Source organism: Anser anser (assembly GCF_964211835.1).
Source record: "Anser anser genome assembly, chromosome: 3".
Classification (NCBI taxonomy): domain Eukaryota; kingdom Metazoa; phylum Chordata; class Aves; order Anseriformes; family Anatidae; genus Anser; species Anser anser.
Window position 1 is genome coordinate 37,658,378 of NC_139722.1, and position 13,067 is coordinate 37,671,444.

The window sequence follows — 13,067 nt, forward strand, 5'->3', positions numbered from 1 at the left end:
GATTTTTCTATCTAATTAATAGAAAGCAAAATATAAATGGATTTGTGTTTGCTGCTGGTCAAACCACTTCCTGCGATTTCCTTTTTTCACTTGCAAGAATTTTTATGGGGAAAAAAAATGAATTAGAAACTTCCCACAAGAAACCACTACTGTGCAGCTCTTGGAAACAAGTCAGGAGGGACCAAGAAGGGCAGCACTAATCCTAAGATTAAAAGAAATGAGTTATGAGAACAAGTTAGAAAACTATGTTCGTAAGTAGGGATTTAATAGAAGTGACCAAAATCATAAATAACTGAGATAACAGCAGCTTCTTTTTTAGCTTCAGTGCAGAAGATTGGATAAGGAGCACACAAATGGAAGTTAAAGAAAAATAAATTTAAAGTAAGCATTAAAAAATCACTTTTCATCTCTGATAGCAGTAAGTAGGTTAAGTGACCTGCTGCTCAAATTTGTGAGGCGTTGACCTCAGGATTACGTGGGAAGGAGACTGGACTAGGAAGTATTGTAAAAATAAGCAAACTGCACTGAGTGCAAAAGCTGTTACTTGTGGGTTCCCACGTTTTCTGCTTTTATAAACGTTTCTACTTCAAACGCCGTCTACCCACACTTGTAAATCCAATATTCTGCACTGAGCTTTGTCAAACTTGTAAAAATATTAAGTACTTATTAGATCAAGAATGTGACAAGTTTCTGTAAAAACTGCAGATGTAAGTAAGCTGGTAAGTAAATCTAGGATGCAGCATCCAAGCATCATTCTGATGCTTCCGGTGAATGAGAAAACAGCCACTGCTGGTGTCTGAACTCATCGCACATGTATTCATGTAAACCCATCCTTTATCTCCCATTACATTTGTGCTAAAAAGGAAGCTTTCTTCAAGCTGAAAATACTGAATGACGAGCTCTTCTATGCTGCCAGCACTACAGAAGAAAGCTCACCGTGCATTAGCTAGGAATTCGGCTGTGCTAGGAAGCCCCCATGCCCTGCATGAAGGCTGGGTGGTTCTCCTTCAGCCCTTCTTCACGTCGGCTTTCTGGAGAGGGGTTCTGTGTGGCAGCCATGAAGGACCAGATGCAAGGCTGGTTTTATTAAGCTCCTTCCACTTTCTTGGCTGCCATATTAATTTAAACATGGATTCAGAAAGCTGCTCTGAATTGTGACTTCAACAAGACATGTGGGAAGATGTGTCTGCAGTCCTGCTGAAAAAAGGACTGAGCCACTGGTGAAATATGCCACTGCAAGGAAAAAAAAGTTTCCATAGCACCAAAAGGCCAGTAAACACAACTTTAATAACTTTGCTTTTTAGGACAGTTTTTTTCTCAAAGCTTAAGTATTAGCTCTTAAAAATGAAACGTGTGTTGAGACTGATCTCATAAGTCCCAAGCAATGTTAGCTTTATTTTAAGATTTTTATTTTTTAATTTAAGTATGTTCCTATTTAGTAAAACTGCAAAGATTGCTTGCCTATTCTGCTCTGAATTGCCTGCATCTTCTTCAGGCAGAGAATGAGAATTTTGCCACTAGGGGAAGCATTTCTAGGAGCTGCTCCACCATCAGTGGCTCCCTTGCCCTCCTCTTATGCTCCATCCCACCAGCTCCATCCATCTTGGTGCTCTTCACAAAGATTAGGCAAGTCACTCTCCCTTACCAGACATGTCTAGATGGTGCAGCATCTAAAGTAAGTGTCTGTTAGCCAGGAGAGCTCAGGTACGTTAACAGGATTAAAGCAGGGCAATGATTTGCTAGCATGCATCAACATGAACCACTCCTCAGAACACTAAGTGGATAAACACTGCCTGATAAGGGAAATTTGCCTGTTATAACACAAATATCCAAGCACAATATTATAAAATGTGGAAAAAATTTAAGATTTTCCAATTGCTTGAGGAGGGGTTATGTTTTTTGTTTTGATTTTTTGGGGGAAGGGGGACACCTATATGTCCTATTATAGAGTTGGCTTTATTAAAACTGATTTCTTGTCTTTGGCATCATTGCAATAGTAATATATATAGGTAGGAGTATAGAGAGAATGGTGGAAAACAGAGCAGCTCATGAGGTAGATGTTGGCAAACAGAGCCTAAGTTTTAATTTTCCATTCATTTCTTTCACAATGACCTTAAAAAAGTTTGAAATATATTTAGCCAAAGTCATCAGACTGACCTAGGAGTGAGCAAGAGTTTTAGAGCAAGATTTAATCAGCCATCTCCCAAACAAGAGGCAGGCCTGTACTTAGGTTTCGGGTTACTTTACATTCCTTTCTAATTACACATCCCAAAATGATACCTTTTTCAACAAATGTATATCCACGGTCTTGATTTAATTATGCAGATAAAGAATGGTTGTGAAGCGGAGTTACTCTGTTTATCCTTTGATCCACTATTAGAAGTATCTTTATTTACCGTGCTTTGATCATATATGTGAAATTAAATTCAGGACACACAGCATTTTAAAAAAGATAGGTCCATTGTATTCTCTTGAATCAGTCAAGATATCATCTATTAAATTTTTTCTCCTGTATAAAAAGTTTTAAGACCCATTTATTAGAGGTAACTCAGACAGTTTCTTTCTGCAGTTAGCATCAAGGAGAGAGTAAGGTATCAGGACCAAGGTGCTGGCTCAGCACTTGTTTGAACTCTTTGAATGACTCCTCAGAGATGCCTTCATCTTCCCACACACAGAAACGCTGATGAATTTGCACTGCCAGTGTCTGTCCTTACCACTCTCTGGGAGCAATGTGTAAAGGATGAAAAGTGCTGATCCTAGGTCATGGCCTTGTACAAAAAGGAAGGATGGTGGGGCAGCGTCGTCCTCCTTATCCTGAGCTCCCCACCAACTCATTCTTCTGACTCTGTGTTTAACAGGTAAATTGGCCAGCATTCTCCTGTTTTATGTAGGGAGACTTTTGTTTAAAGAGTGACATGTGAACAGTCCGTGAAATAGGACAGTGCTTCAAAGCAATAGTCCACTGCTTTATAATTTCCAAAAGGAAGAATTATTGGTCCATTATTGCCAAAGTCACTGCTATGTTTTTGTTTGTTTGGTTTGGCTTTCTTCATAAATTAATAAGCATTTGGCATTTGCCAGTCCCCTGGGGTGTAATATTTAAGACTATCAATTCACTGGGAACACTCTTAAAGCTTAGATTAGCACAGCCCTGAAAATTGGTGTCTTTTCTATATATCAAATTAAACAGTTTATATTATATACATATAATATTACATATTACAATATTACAATATTACATATAATAACAGTTAATATCTTCAGCCTCTGACGGTGAGCCAGTTCTTCCTTCCATAAGCAAAAAGGCCGGGGAAGCCTCTTTCCAGCATCCTCTGGTGAAAATGGAGGTTAAAAAAATTGCCTGGCTCCTGCATTGTGTTCACATCCCCTCTGTCATCAGGTCACTCTCAGACTCTCCAGCTCACCTCATCTTTCTTTGATTTCTGTTTCTGATTTTCAGAAAGAAAAAAAATAAAAAATAAAAAATAAAAAAATAAAATAAAATAAAATAAAATAAAATAAAATAAAATAAAATAAAATAAAATAAAATAAAATAAAAACCAACAACAAAAATGTCCACTGAGGTAAGCAGAACAGACTATAGCAAAATGCTGGAGCAGCTCTTAAAAGTTTCAGGTTTTGCTACCACACCAGGATGTTTAAAAAAAAAAAAAAAAAAACACCCTTCACACAGAGAATATAGTTGGTATATGCAAGCTATTTCAGAGGAAATTGAAAACACTTTAATTTATGCTATGACTGCTAAAACTTCAAAAAATATTCATGTCCACATTAATAATTTCCTGGATCGCCCTCAGTGAAGTGATATCTAAATTGATTACGGATTGAGTTTTGCAGACATGGAGATGTATATTTTTAGCAGCTCAGTCTTTAAGCAACCACTGGGGTAAAAGGTATGTCTTGTTAGCTACAAGCCTGTGTTACCAGTGGTCCCTGCTCTTTAATGCTGATGTCCACGGGGAACACTTACTGCGCTCCACTTCTTCCTCCTCGGTGACCGCTCACAGCAGCTCGCAGCTGCATCTGTTTCTGACCAAACCCCACAAGGGCAGGGGGCACAGTCCTTATTCTCCTGTTTCACATTTTCCAAGCTTGTTTTCATTGCCCCTTGGAGCGATTCCAGTGAAGGCTGTTCAAATGTTTCATGGGCTGGCTTGGTTTCAGGCTCATCTGCTTGGGTTGAACCCCAAACTCCTCATGCAGGCAGGACACCCGTGGCCTCAGTGGTACGGAGCTGGCACCTGTCTGGGATCACCATGACCTTAACGTCTTTCCTGGTGCTTGCACGCAGCATTTCCCATTGCACTGGGTGCCTGCTTGGGTGCCACCCCTTCGGGCTCCCCGGCAGGAGCAGAGCAGCATCCTGCTTCCCACCTGGCTGCAGGAGACACACGCAGGTGAGATTCCCTCAGCCCAGCAGGAACCAGCCCTGTCTGCCTTGCTCCTACACCCGAGGAGCTAGAGTACGGGTTTATTTCCAAAAGAAGTCATAGAAAAGGTCAGGAGAGCAGTTCTCCCTGTCCCCACTCTTCATCCATCCCCAGACTTATCCAAATTTTACTAACACCTCTCCCCAAAGACAGAGGAAGGACTGTGTGCCGTACAAGTTATCTGTGCCCATAGTACCTTCATTATTTGCACTGAAATGGTGGCAGGAGTAAAAAGATCATTAGGTTATATTTGTACAGCTGCACCTCCAGCAATCTTCATATTTTAAATTTGCAAGTTTAATTGAGAATACCTCAGATACAAATCTTGATAGATGCTTACTAATGTTTTCTTTATTCCTCTCTGTGAAACTACTACAAGGACTTCTCTTGATGGCTTTTTTTTTTTTTTTCCTGAAAAATGAACAGGAGTCTTCCTGTTTTTTCACAGCAATAAAGAAATGACAAGTGTATATATATAATTAGCAGTGATTTAAATATAGAAGCATATGGACACATGAAGGAAAATATTCCCATACGTGCCTATTGATATATCTCAGTGGGTGTGTAGTATACTCTGACAGCACTACTTTAGAAAGAGATAGCACATATATAGAATTTTGTCAATTCTAGTGCAGTTATCTGAGTTGTATAAATGTATGTAATTATGTAATTGAGGTACATATACTTACTACTTGCAACATGTAACTATCTGGCAACATGATATTCAGGAATGTCAGCATAACGTGGTGGCATATAGAAGCCACCTGAAATAAGACAATCACCAAAGTTCTTCTTCGTCCCATTTCACTCATGAAATTCCCACTTGCTAACTGCACTGCAGCTTCACTATCACCCTCACTAGCTTGCTTATACTCGTGTTTGCACTTCTTTGGTATTTACTGGCATCTTTGTGTTTCAATGCTAATTTTTCCTCTGTCAGGAGACAAGGCATCAGATGTTTGCCATTCTTTCCGGTCAGAGCTAACCATGCACTCCTTCACAGTGAGTCTTTCATTTTGCAAGCATTTCCATTCCCTTTCAGGGTGACCAGCAGCACATGGTGAGAGACTGAAACTAGGGCTGACTTCCGGTCTTAGCCCAATAAAGCACAAAAAAGTTTGTCCTTTAACTTCAAACTAGTTATGCTGGTGTAGGTGCAAAGTGTCTGCAGCGGTGGCCCCTGTGAGGAGAGCCCAGGGGCCAAGTCTGTTTTGCCCACAGTGGTCGTTGGAGAGCAATCTTTATCTCAAGTTCATGGACTTTTTCTGTTTCCCCCTACATCCCACTGGGGAGTGGGGAGGTGAGTGAGAAGCTGAAAAAAAAGACTGTGCTTGAGTAATTGTATTTTACTCCTCCCAGACCTAAGAGATTTTCCATCAAACCCAACATTTCAGAAACGAGCCTCGAGCCCTGCCTGACCTCCCCTCTCCTTTTATTCCAGGTCAGTCAAGCACTGCAGCCAACCATCTAGGTGTGCTTTAAGTTCTAACACAGTTGTTATTAAGAAAAGCAGTTGAGCAGGGCTTGAGCATTAGTGATTAGACACCTTCTTCATTTTCCCAGGTGAAGTACTGATTCAGTTTTCTTCCTGCCAATTGCTAGAAGGCCTCCAGAAGCGTGCCACATTACTCTTACTTAAATTTTTTCCTCAGAGCCCTAAATCCATACGTATTTTCAGCTAGCACATAGCTCACCCTATCTCATCCAAGCATTGCAAAAAAATTCAGACTTACATAAGGTAGAGCCTGTTGTGTTTTTTTTTTTCCCATCACACCACATAGTACCATGTCTTGATCAATTATAAGTTGCAAGCCCAAAATATACCCACATTCCAAATCTGCATTTGAAATATGTCTTCTATTTTCAGGCAAAAGAAGACAATTCGGAGTACATCATGAAAGAGACAGCAAGGGATGGGCTCCTCAGCAGCTATGACAGAAATGAATTTGGCTTTGTATTTTGAGATACCTGAGGTATGATGGCTAATCTGGCTCTCCAGGTGTTTCAGGGGCAAGGGGAGGACAGCACTCTCTACCTTACTGTCCTCCCAGATCTTCTCAACGTACCTCTGAAGTGAGGTGGAAAGCAGGCACTCAGACACACACCAAGAAACAGCAGAAGCCCACAGTGAGATGTAATTAACCATTGAACAGCTGCTAATGGGAACCATTAATTGGAAGATTTAAGGCTTGTTTTCACAAGCAACAATTTTACTCCTGAGTTCTCAGTGACTGCTGATGCTCTTGGGGATCTGGACTCCCAGATCTCCGGTTTGGGGGTCTTTAGTTCTAAAATGTTGTTGGCTTTAATTCAATACAGTACTCTGCAATTAATTAGGAATCACATTATGGCAAACAAGGCTTTGCTATGCAATAACATTTTGCAGGGAGCAAACCAAGTGACAAGCAGGGACTTTTTAATGGAAACATGATCACATTTGCTCTGAAACTCAGAAAGTTGCTCTTCAACCTTGCAGACACACAGGGATGGCTAAAATTTGTATTTCCTTATCTGTTTCTCCTGTGGACAATCCTGCACCTGCAAGTTTTTACAATGTAAGATAGGAATTTGCTCAGTCTTTTCCTAACTCCCAAAGCCCCGGGGTCTTCTTAAGGTTCAGAGATGCTCTTGAAAAGACCAGTATTGCCAAATCTGACTGGTTAGTGCAGCAAGCATGCACTAAGAACATTTTAATTCAGACACTGTCAAATACTGTCATCACTAGGAAGAGGTGCGTGATGCAGGAGAGTAACTGTCATTTTAAATCATCTTCATATTACAGTTATAGATTTCTAATATACATTTAATTACAGAGATTACAAGCCCTTATAAATTATCAGCAGGTCTTTGGGAATATCACTCCCTTTGTTTCACTCTGTTTTAATTTATTGTTCCTAAATAGAGGACAATTATCATTCACAGCCAGCTGCTCCTGAAACACACTAGAGGAAAGGGATTTGTTTCTGAAGCTCGTTCTCGGTTGTTTCTCCTTTTATTTTTATTTTTTACATAAACAAAATCCATGTGATTTCCATTTTAGGCCAACGGACAGACCAGTCTTACAGACTCCATTGGTCCCAAGACTGGCCTTCACAGGTTTGGAAGGACATTCATTCAGTGGATGCCAGGGACATTTTTTCCCACCTTTCTTTCTCCAAAGAAGGTACCCGGACACTGCAGGATGCCATCCACCAGGACTGGCAGCAGGCTGTTCTCACACAGCTCACTTCAGATAATTTCACAAATGCGAGTAGGAGAAATGAGATGACTCAAGCCTATCTTGGCAGCTCCAGAAGGATTATTGGAAAAGGTTTAGCAGACTTTTATCACTACTGGTTGCTTGAGAAGAGCAAATAAAGCCAGTGTAGGATTTCTCCCCCAGTTTGGGGTTCACAAAAGAAGGCACTGGCAGTGTTATTGTTCTTGCCCCAGACACCTGATGCCACCACGGGAGAGGGGACAGACAGGGACACAGAGCAGAGCCTGGGGGTCATCTCTCACTGCCAGAGGTGCAGGTATGCTTCACGCACTCTGCACACTCAGGAAGGCTGAGGGAAGCAGCACCTGTGAGGCCCCAACCCATGCCCTGGCCTACACCCAGACCGCTGAGCCATGGCGGGGGTACCAGGGGTCCCTGCTCCAGGAGCGGTGACACCCCTGTGCTCATTCAGCCGAGCAGAAAGAGGACCTGCAGCTAAGACAAGGGAAATGTTAACAGAAGTTAAATGAAATGGCAATTTCAGAGAGAACAAAAAAGGAGTTACTTATTTGTCTTTTTTTTATCAGTGAGTCTTCTGGTCTGCTTTGTTGTGATAAACCAGACAGTAGTAATATTTTTTTTTTCATCTGTTTTTTATTTAATCAAAAGGGAGAGATTTAGGAACAGATCCCCAAAAAATGTGAAGCTTAACTGCAGCAATTCCCTTTCCACAATTTAAGGTGACACGAGCACTGCAGTCTCACCTGGGCCAAGAGCTGGGCATGGCACAAGGGGGCTGGGCATGGTGAGACACAGCCAACAGAGCACTGCCAGGAGCAATGTGAACCTCACGTGGGCCGTGGGCCAGTGACTGAAGGGAGAGCACACCTGAAAGACTGGAGAGGTGCAGAAATGACTGATAGAAGAACACGCCTGAAGCCACCGGAGAAATGTAGAGGGATGCCATTGTGGCTTGAGGGACTGGTGGCCACTGCCGACGCATGGCTATGATGACCCTTGGTGCTAGTGGCAGCGCTATCACATGGACATCCAAAGCTGTGTGGCATCCAAGTGGGCACCACTGCACATTAGAGCCAAGCCACTTCCAAGAGCCCAGCTCTGGGACCAGCTGGAGTGAGCATCACCAACTTACAGGCCTCAGTTGACAGGGGTGTGCAAGTGTTTCTGGCAGAGACAGTCTGTTCTTTGGCCTGCTAAATTAACCTGAGCTTTTCAGCATCACTTTACCTGGTGTTCCTTTTCCTCCCCTTGCCATTAGGTAAAGCACGTCATAAAGCTCTGCAAACTTGGAATATTCATTAGGAAAAGACCCATAAATATTTTATTTTTAGCCTAATAAGAATCCTAACAGAAAAAGCTAGCAAAAAGTTCTTATTGCAATTTTAAACTTAAGTCAGCATAAAGGAGCAGAAAGCTGAAATAACTATAGATAAACTCTTACTTAGAAAAACAGGGCTGTGGTACAAGGAACACAGCTATCAGTTCCCTTGGGCTAAAAGGCAATGCTTTTCATGAAGTTTTGTTGACACAAACAGGAACACTATGAGCAAAATAAGGACAGTGGTAATGAATCAAGCTTAATGTAGTGTTATAAATTTCAGTGCTTTGTAAGAATTAGAGATAGGTAATAGGTATCAGGACTGTGACAAGGGTATGTACTGCTCTTGTTAAAGACACCTTTGGTAGAGGACAGATAAAAGCACTGTGGAATACCGTGCTTTAAACAATGGATCAAAATCCATCATTGCTTTTGGGCAGAATACTGTTGCTTCCTTTTGCTTCCAGTTGACGTTGGTCAGCTAATCGCTGGACACTTGATTGAATTTATTCCTTTGTTAAATGCATAGGAAATTGCCCAGACAACCCAAATGGACTTCATTAGCAGAGTCTTAGTTATCCAGCTCTGTATTAGAGAAGAGAGGAAAGTACAAGGCATCATTTTCTCACAAATCCTGCTGTTGTCACAAAAGATAATCATGCAGCAGAAAGCTTGCTTGACTCCTTCTCCTTTAATTTTTAATGTCCCCCCCCACCAACTTGTGCACATTTGCAAGTGTATCTATGTGTATCCCTGCGCTTTTGCAAGATATCTAAAAGATTACCTAGCAAAGCAAACACTAAGCAAAAAAAAAATAACAATTTTGAGGCTGTTTTCAACCTCAGGTTGACACTTCGGAGACTATGGCCCTGTGGTTGCTAGTGCTTATCAAAGTGCTACCAAGTTACGCTGAGGTATAGACACCACACAGAGCAGGCAGGGGCAGATGGTCGTAATTCTGTTGAATAACCTCCATGGCCAGCATGGCGTTTCATCTAGCTTTTTGCAATCATGAATCCTTTAGACCGGCTGCAGAGGACAGCTGAAACTTGGTCTTGTGTAAAGCTTCTCAGCACAACATTAGCCCAGACAAGTTTTCTGGAACAGATCTGAGACCCGAGGGTGAGTTCCTGCCATTTCAGCTCACTGCGTCATTTTAGGTTCAGCATCAGGAGCCCTGCAGCCACGCTTACTGTGCCATGTAACCACAGCCTTGGGCCCAAGATCCAAGCAAGTCCCTTCACATTCCCAGGAAGATTATCTCCCTGCCTGAAACTTTTTAGAGAGTGTTTTCCACTGACTCCAGCCTGTTCATATCAACACCAATTAAGGCTTAACCGAAAGTCAAAGAGGTTTGTGATATACTATCACTGAAACTCAGCCTGGAGAAGGGGAGGGTCAGCAGGGAATCTCATTAATGATGTCTGTAAATACCTGAATGGAGGGTGCAAAGAGAACAGAGCCAGGCTCTTTTCAGTGATGCCCAGTGCCAGGACAAGAGGCAATGGGCACAAACTGGAGCACAGGACATTCCTTCTGAACACCAGGAAGCACTTCTGTGATGTACAGGTCATGGAGCACTGGAACAGGTTGCCCAGAGAGGTGCTGGAGTCTCCTTCTTTGGAGACCTTCAAAAGCCACCTGGACGTGGTCCTGGGCAGCCTGCTCTGGGTGGCCCTGCTTGGGTAGGAGTTGGAGCAGATGAACTCCAGAGGGCCCTGCCAACCCAAACCATTCTGAGATTAAAAAAAAAAAAAAGACTTACTGTGTACATTACGTACTATCAGCATTGCATGCAGCTTGTCTGTGTGTAACCACCAACAAAACAGCAGGGACTTAATGGCAAGGACAGAAACGTGAGCCATGATGTTCTCTGCATCCTCACACTGTGGCCCCAAGGCTGGAAGCACTGAGCTACCATCTCAGTTTGAGGTCTGCAAGTTTTCATCATGGTCTCATTGCCCACTTGCTTGAGCACGCTGTTCTGTGTGGCAGCACACTGATGCAGGGCCAGAGGCAACAAGTGCAGTTACCTGAGCCTAAACTGTAACAGCGTTTAATTACAAGGTTTTCAGTAAAAGGCATTCCTGCTTTCGGTGGCATTTCATGGACTTCTGCTTTTGGATTGGTATCATGTATTTGAACTTTCCTTGGCCTTTTCATCACTGCATGATGCAGGTTTGCCTGAGGGAAATATCCCATTATACTTGTGTGCCTTTGGGGAGAGATTCAGTTAGCAAGATGCCTCAGAATCACGTGCTTTTATCTATAACCTCATTTTTTTCATTTTAAGAGCAAAACAGAGACATAAACAGTGCATAAAGCCCATGCCATTGTGATTTTCATCACTCTCCATGGATGATCTAAGCACCACAGCATGTACTTCACAACACTTTAACAGCGAACACGTCAGTCCTTTACATTTCACCTTACTTCCCATATTGCCCAGTAGGCTTTCTCACTGGCTCTGCAGGGATCGATAACACAAACCTAATATCAAAAACATCTCCAGCAGTGCCATGGGCATGTTCCTTGCATGCCGTGTCCCCCGGCAGCAGGCATCAGCACTGAGGGCTCAGCACTGGTGCACCCCAAGTTGTGCACTGGGTGATGCAAGTGTATAATAACTGTATGCTTTGCAAGCAGTTTGGAAGAGGGAACGGTGTGTAGTAGCGTTCACATGATTACTATCAGTCATTGGTATCTTACGGGTAGATTAAAATTATTCTCAGGATCAAGAAAAATATTTCTTTATTGTTGCAAGGCTTAAGGAGCTATTGGAGATTGAAAAAAAAAAAGGCTAGATATTACTTTTTCTTGAGTATCAGCTCATCTGGAAGACAGTAAATAAGTCTGAAGACAGGAGGCTGCAGTCTGCTACATGACCGTGGAATTGCATGGGTCTCACTGAGTGTATCTGGACCAGTAACATTACCAGCCCTCTTCTTCTGATATATGGCCAGGTACAGTTAGCAATTTACAGGTTTATTATCCAACCCTACAAATCACTGAGGGTGAGACTTACACTCCTGCCTACAGGCATCCCACTACTGCCAAGATCTTGAGAATCGCATTTTCAAGCAAGACCATTTGTTAACGAAAAGTAAAAATGGCTAAAAGCTGTTTCTCTCACCTCTTGTTTCACAGCAGGAAAGATAGCATACAGTTCTATAATAGCTATGTAATGCCATGACAAAACCAGTATCCAGATGTAGCAAGGTTATTTTTTTGTCTCTCCAGTTTTCTTTGAGATGTTATCTTCCATCAACACCCTTCTTAACTTCTTAGCAACATAAAATTCTGTTTGCAGCTTATTCAGCTCTATTTCCAGTGCTTAAATACAAGTTGATAATGATTAAAAAAAAAAAAAAAAAGATTCAGAAACCATACATTAATTTTGCAAATCAGGTAATCAGAGGTTTGACTTAAGGCAAAATGGATAATAAGTTTATATCAAGTGCAGTTTGATAACCAAAAACGTGTTGAGAAGAGAGTCATCCGTTAGGGTCCTGGTCAACACCAAGCATTGCTAGATCCAGAGGAGACTGGCAAGGATGGAGAACAGGCACCTTCCCTCCTCACACAACATGGTTAATCCACAATGCCATGGATTTTCCATTGCGACTGTCTCAGGACCTCCAATATAGACATGGGAGCTTGGGAGGGGAATGCAATCTGACCTTAAGTACCACTTTCAAATTAAAATTGTCTGATTGCTTACAAAAATAATTGAGTCTGAGTTGTTCCTAAGAGTAACACCTCCATTTAGTGAAAGGATACTGCCTGAGAAGCAGTTTTTTAAAAAATAGATGCCAGGATTGGTGGGGAGTCTGAACGAAAGCAATGTAATGGCAGTAGTCGATTGAGTGGAGAAGGAGAGCTGAAATCCTCCCTTCCCACCCCCTGTTTAATTGGAAGAAGGCAGGAATGATAGGCAAGCTCAGAGGACTAAGACTGGAGCAAGCTCAAGGAAGCCCCGATGGCCAATAAACCTACTGTCCTGTTAGAAGCATCCAGTGCAAGACTGGCGGAGTAAAGATGAAAAAATACCAGTATGCTTCAAGCTGACATAAGGTGA

The 13,067-nt window shown here is 42.1% G+C and overlaps 1 long non-coding RNA gene across 1 annotated transcript; it reads right to left on the bottom strand.

Annotated features, from left to right (window-relative positions):
* Positions 1-1,283: 1,283 nt before the first annotated feature.
* On the bottom strand, positions 1,284-6,652 carry LOC310896247. Its single transcript, XR_014581307.1, has 3 exons — positions 6,420-6,652; positions 3,992-4,399; positions 1,284-3,449 (listed from the first exon to the last, which is right to left on the bottom strand). It is a non-coding gene; the product is annotated as an uncharacterized lncRNA (long non-coding RNA).
* Between the last annotated feature and the right edge of the window lie 6,415 nt (positions 6,653-13,067).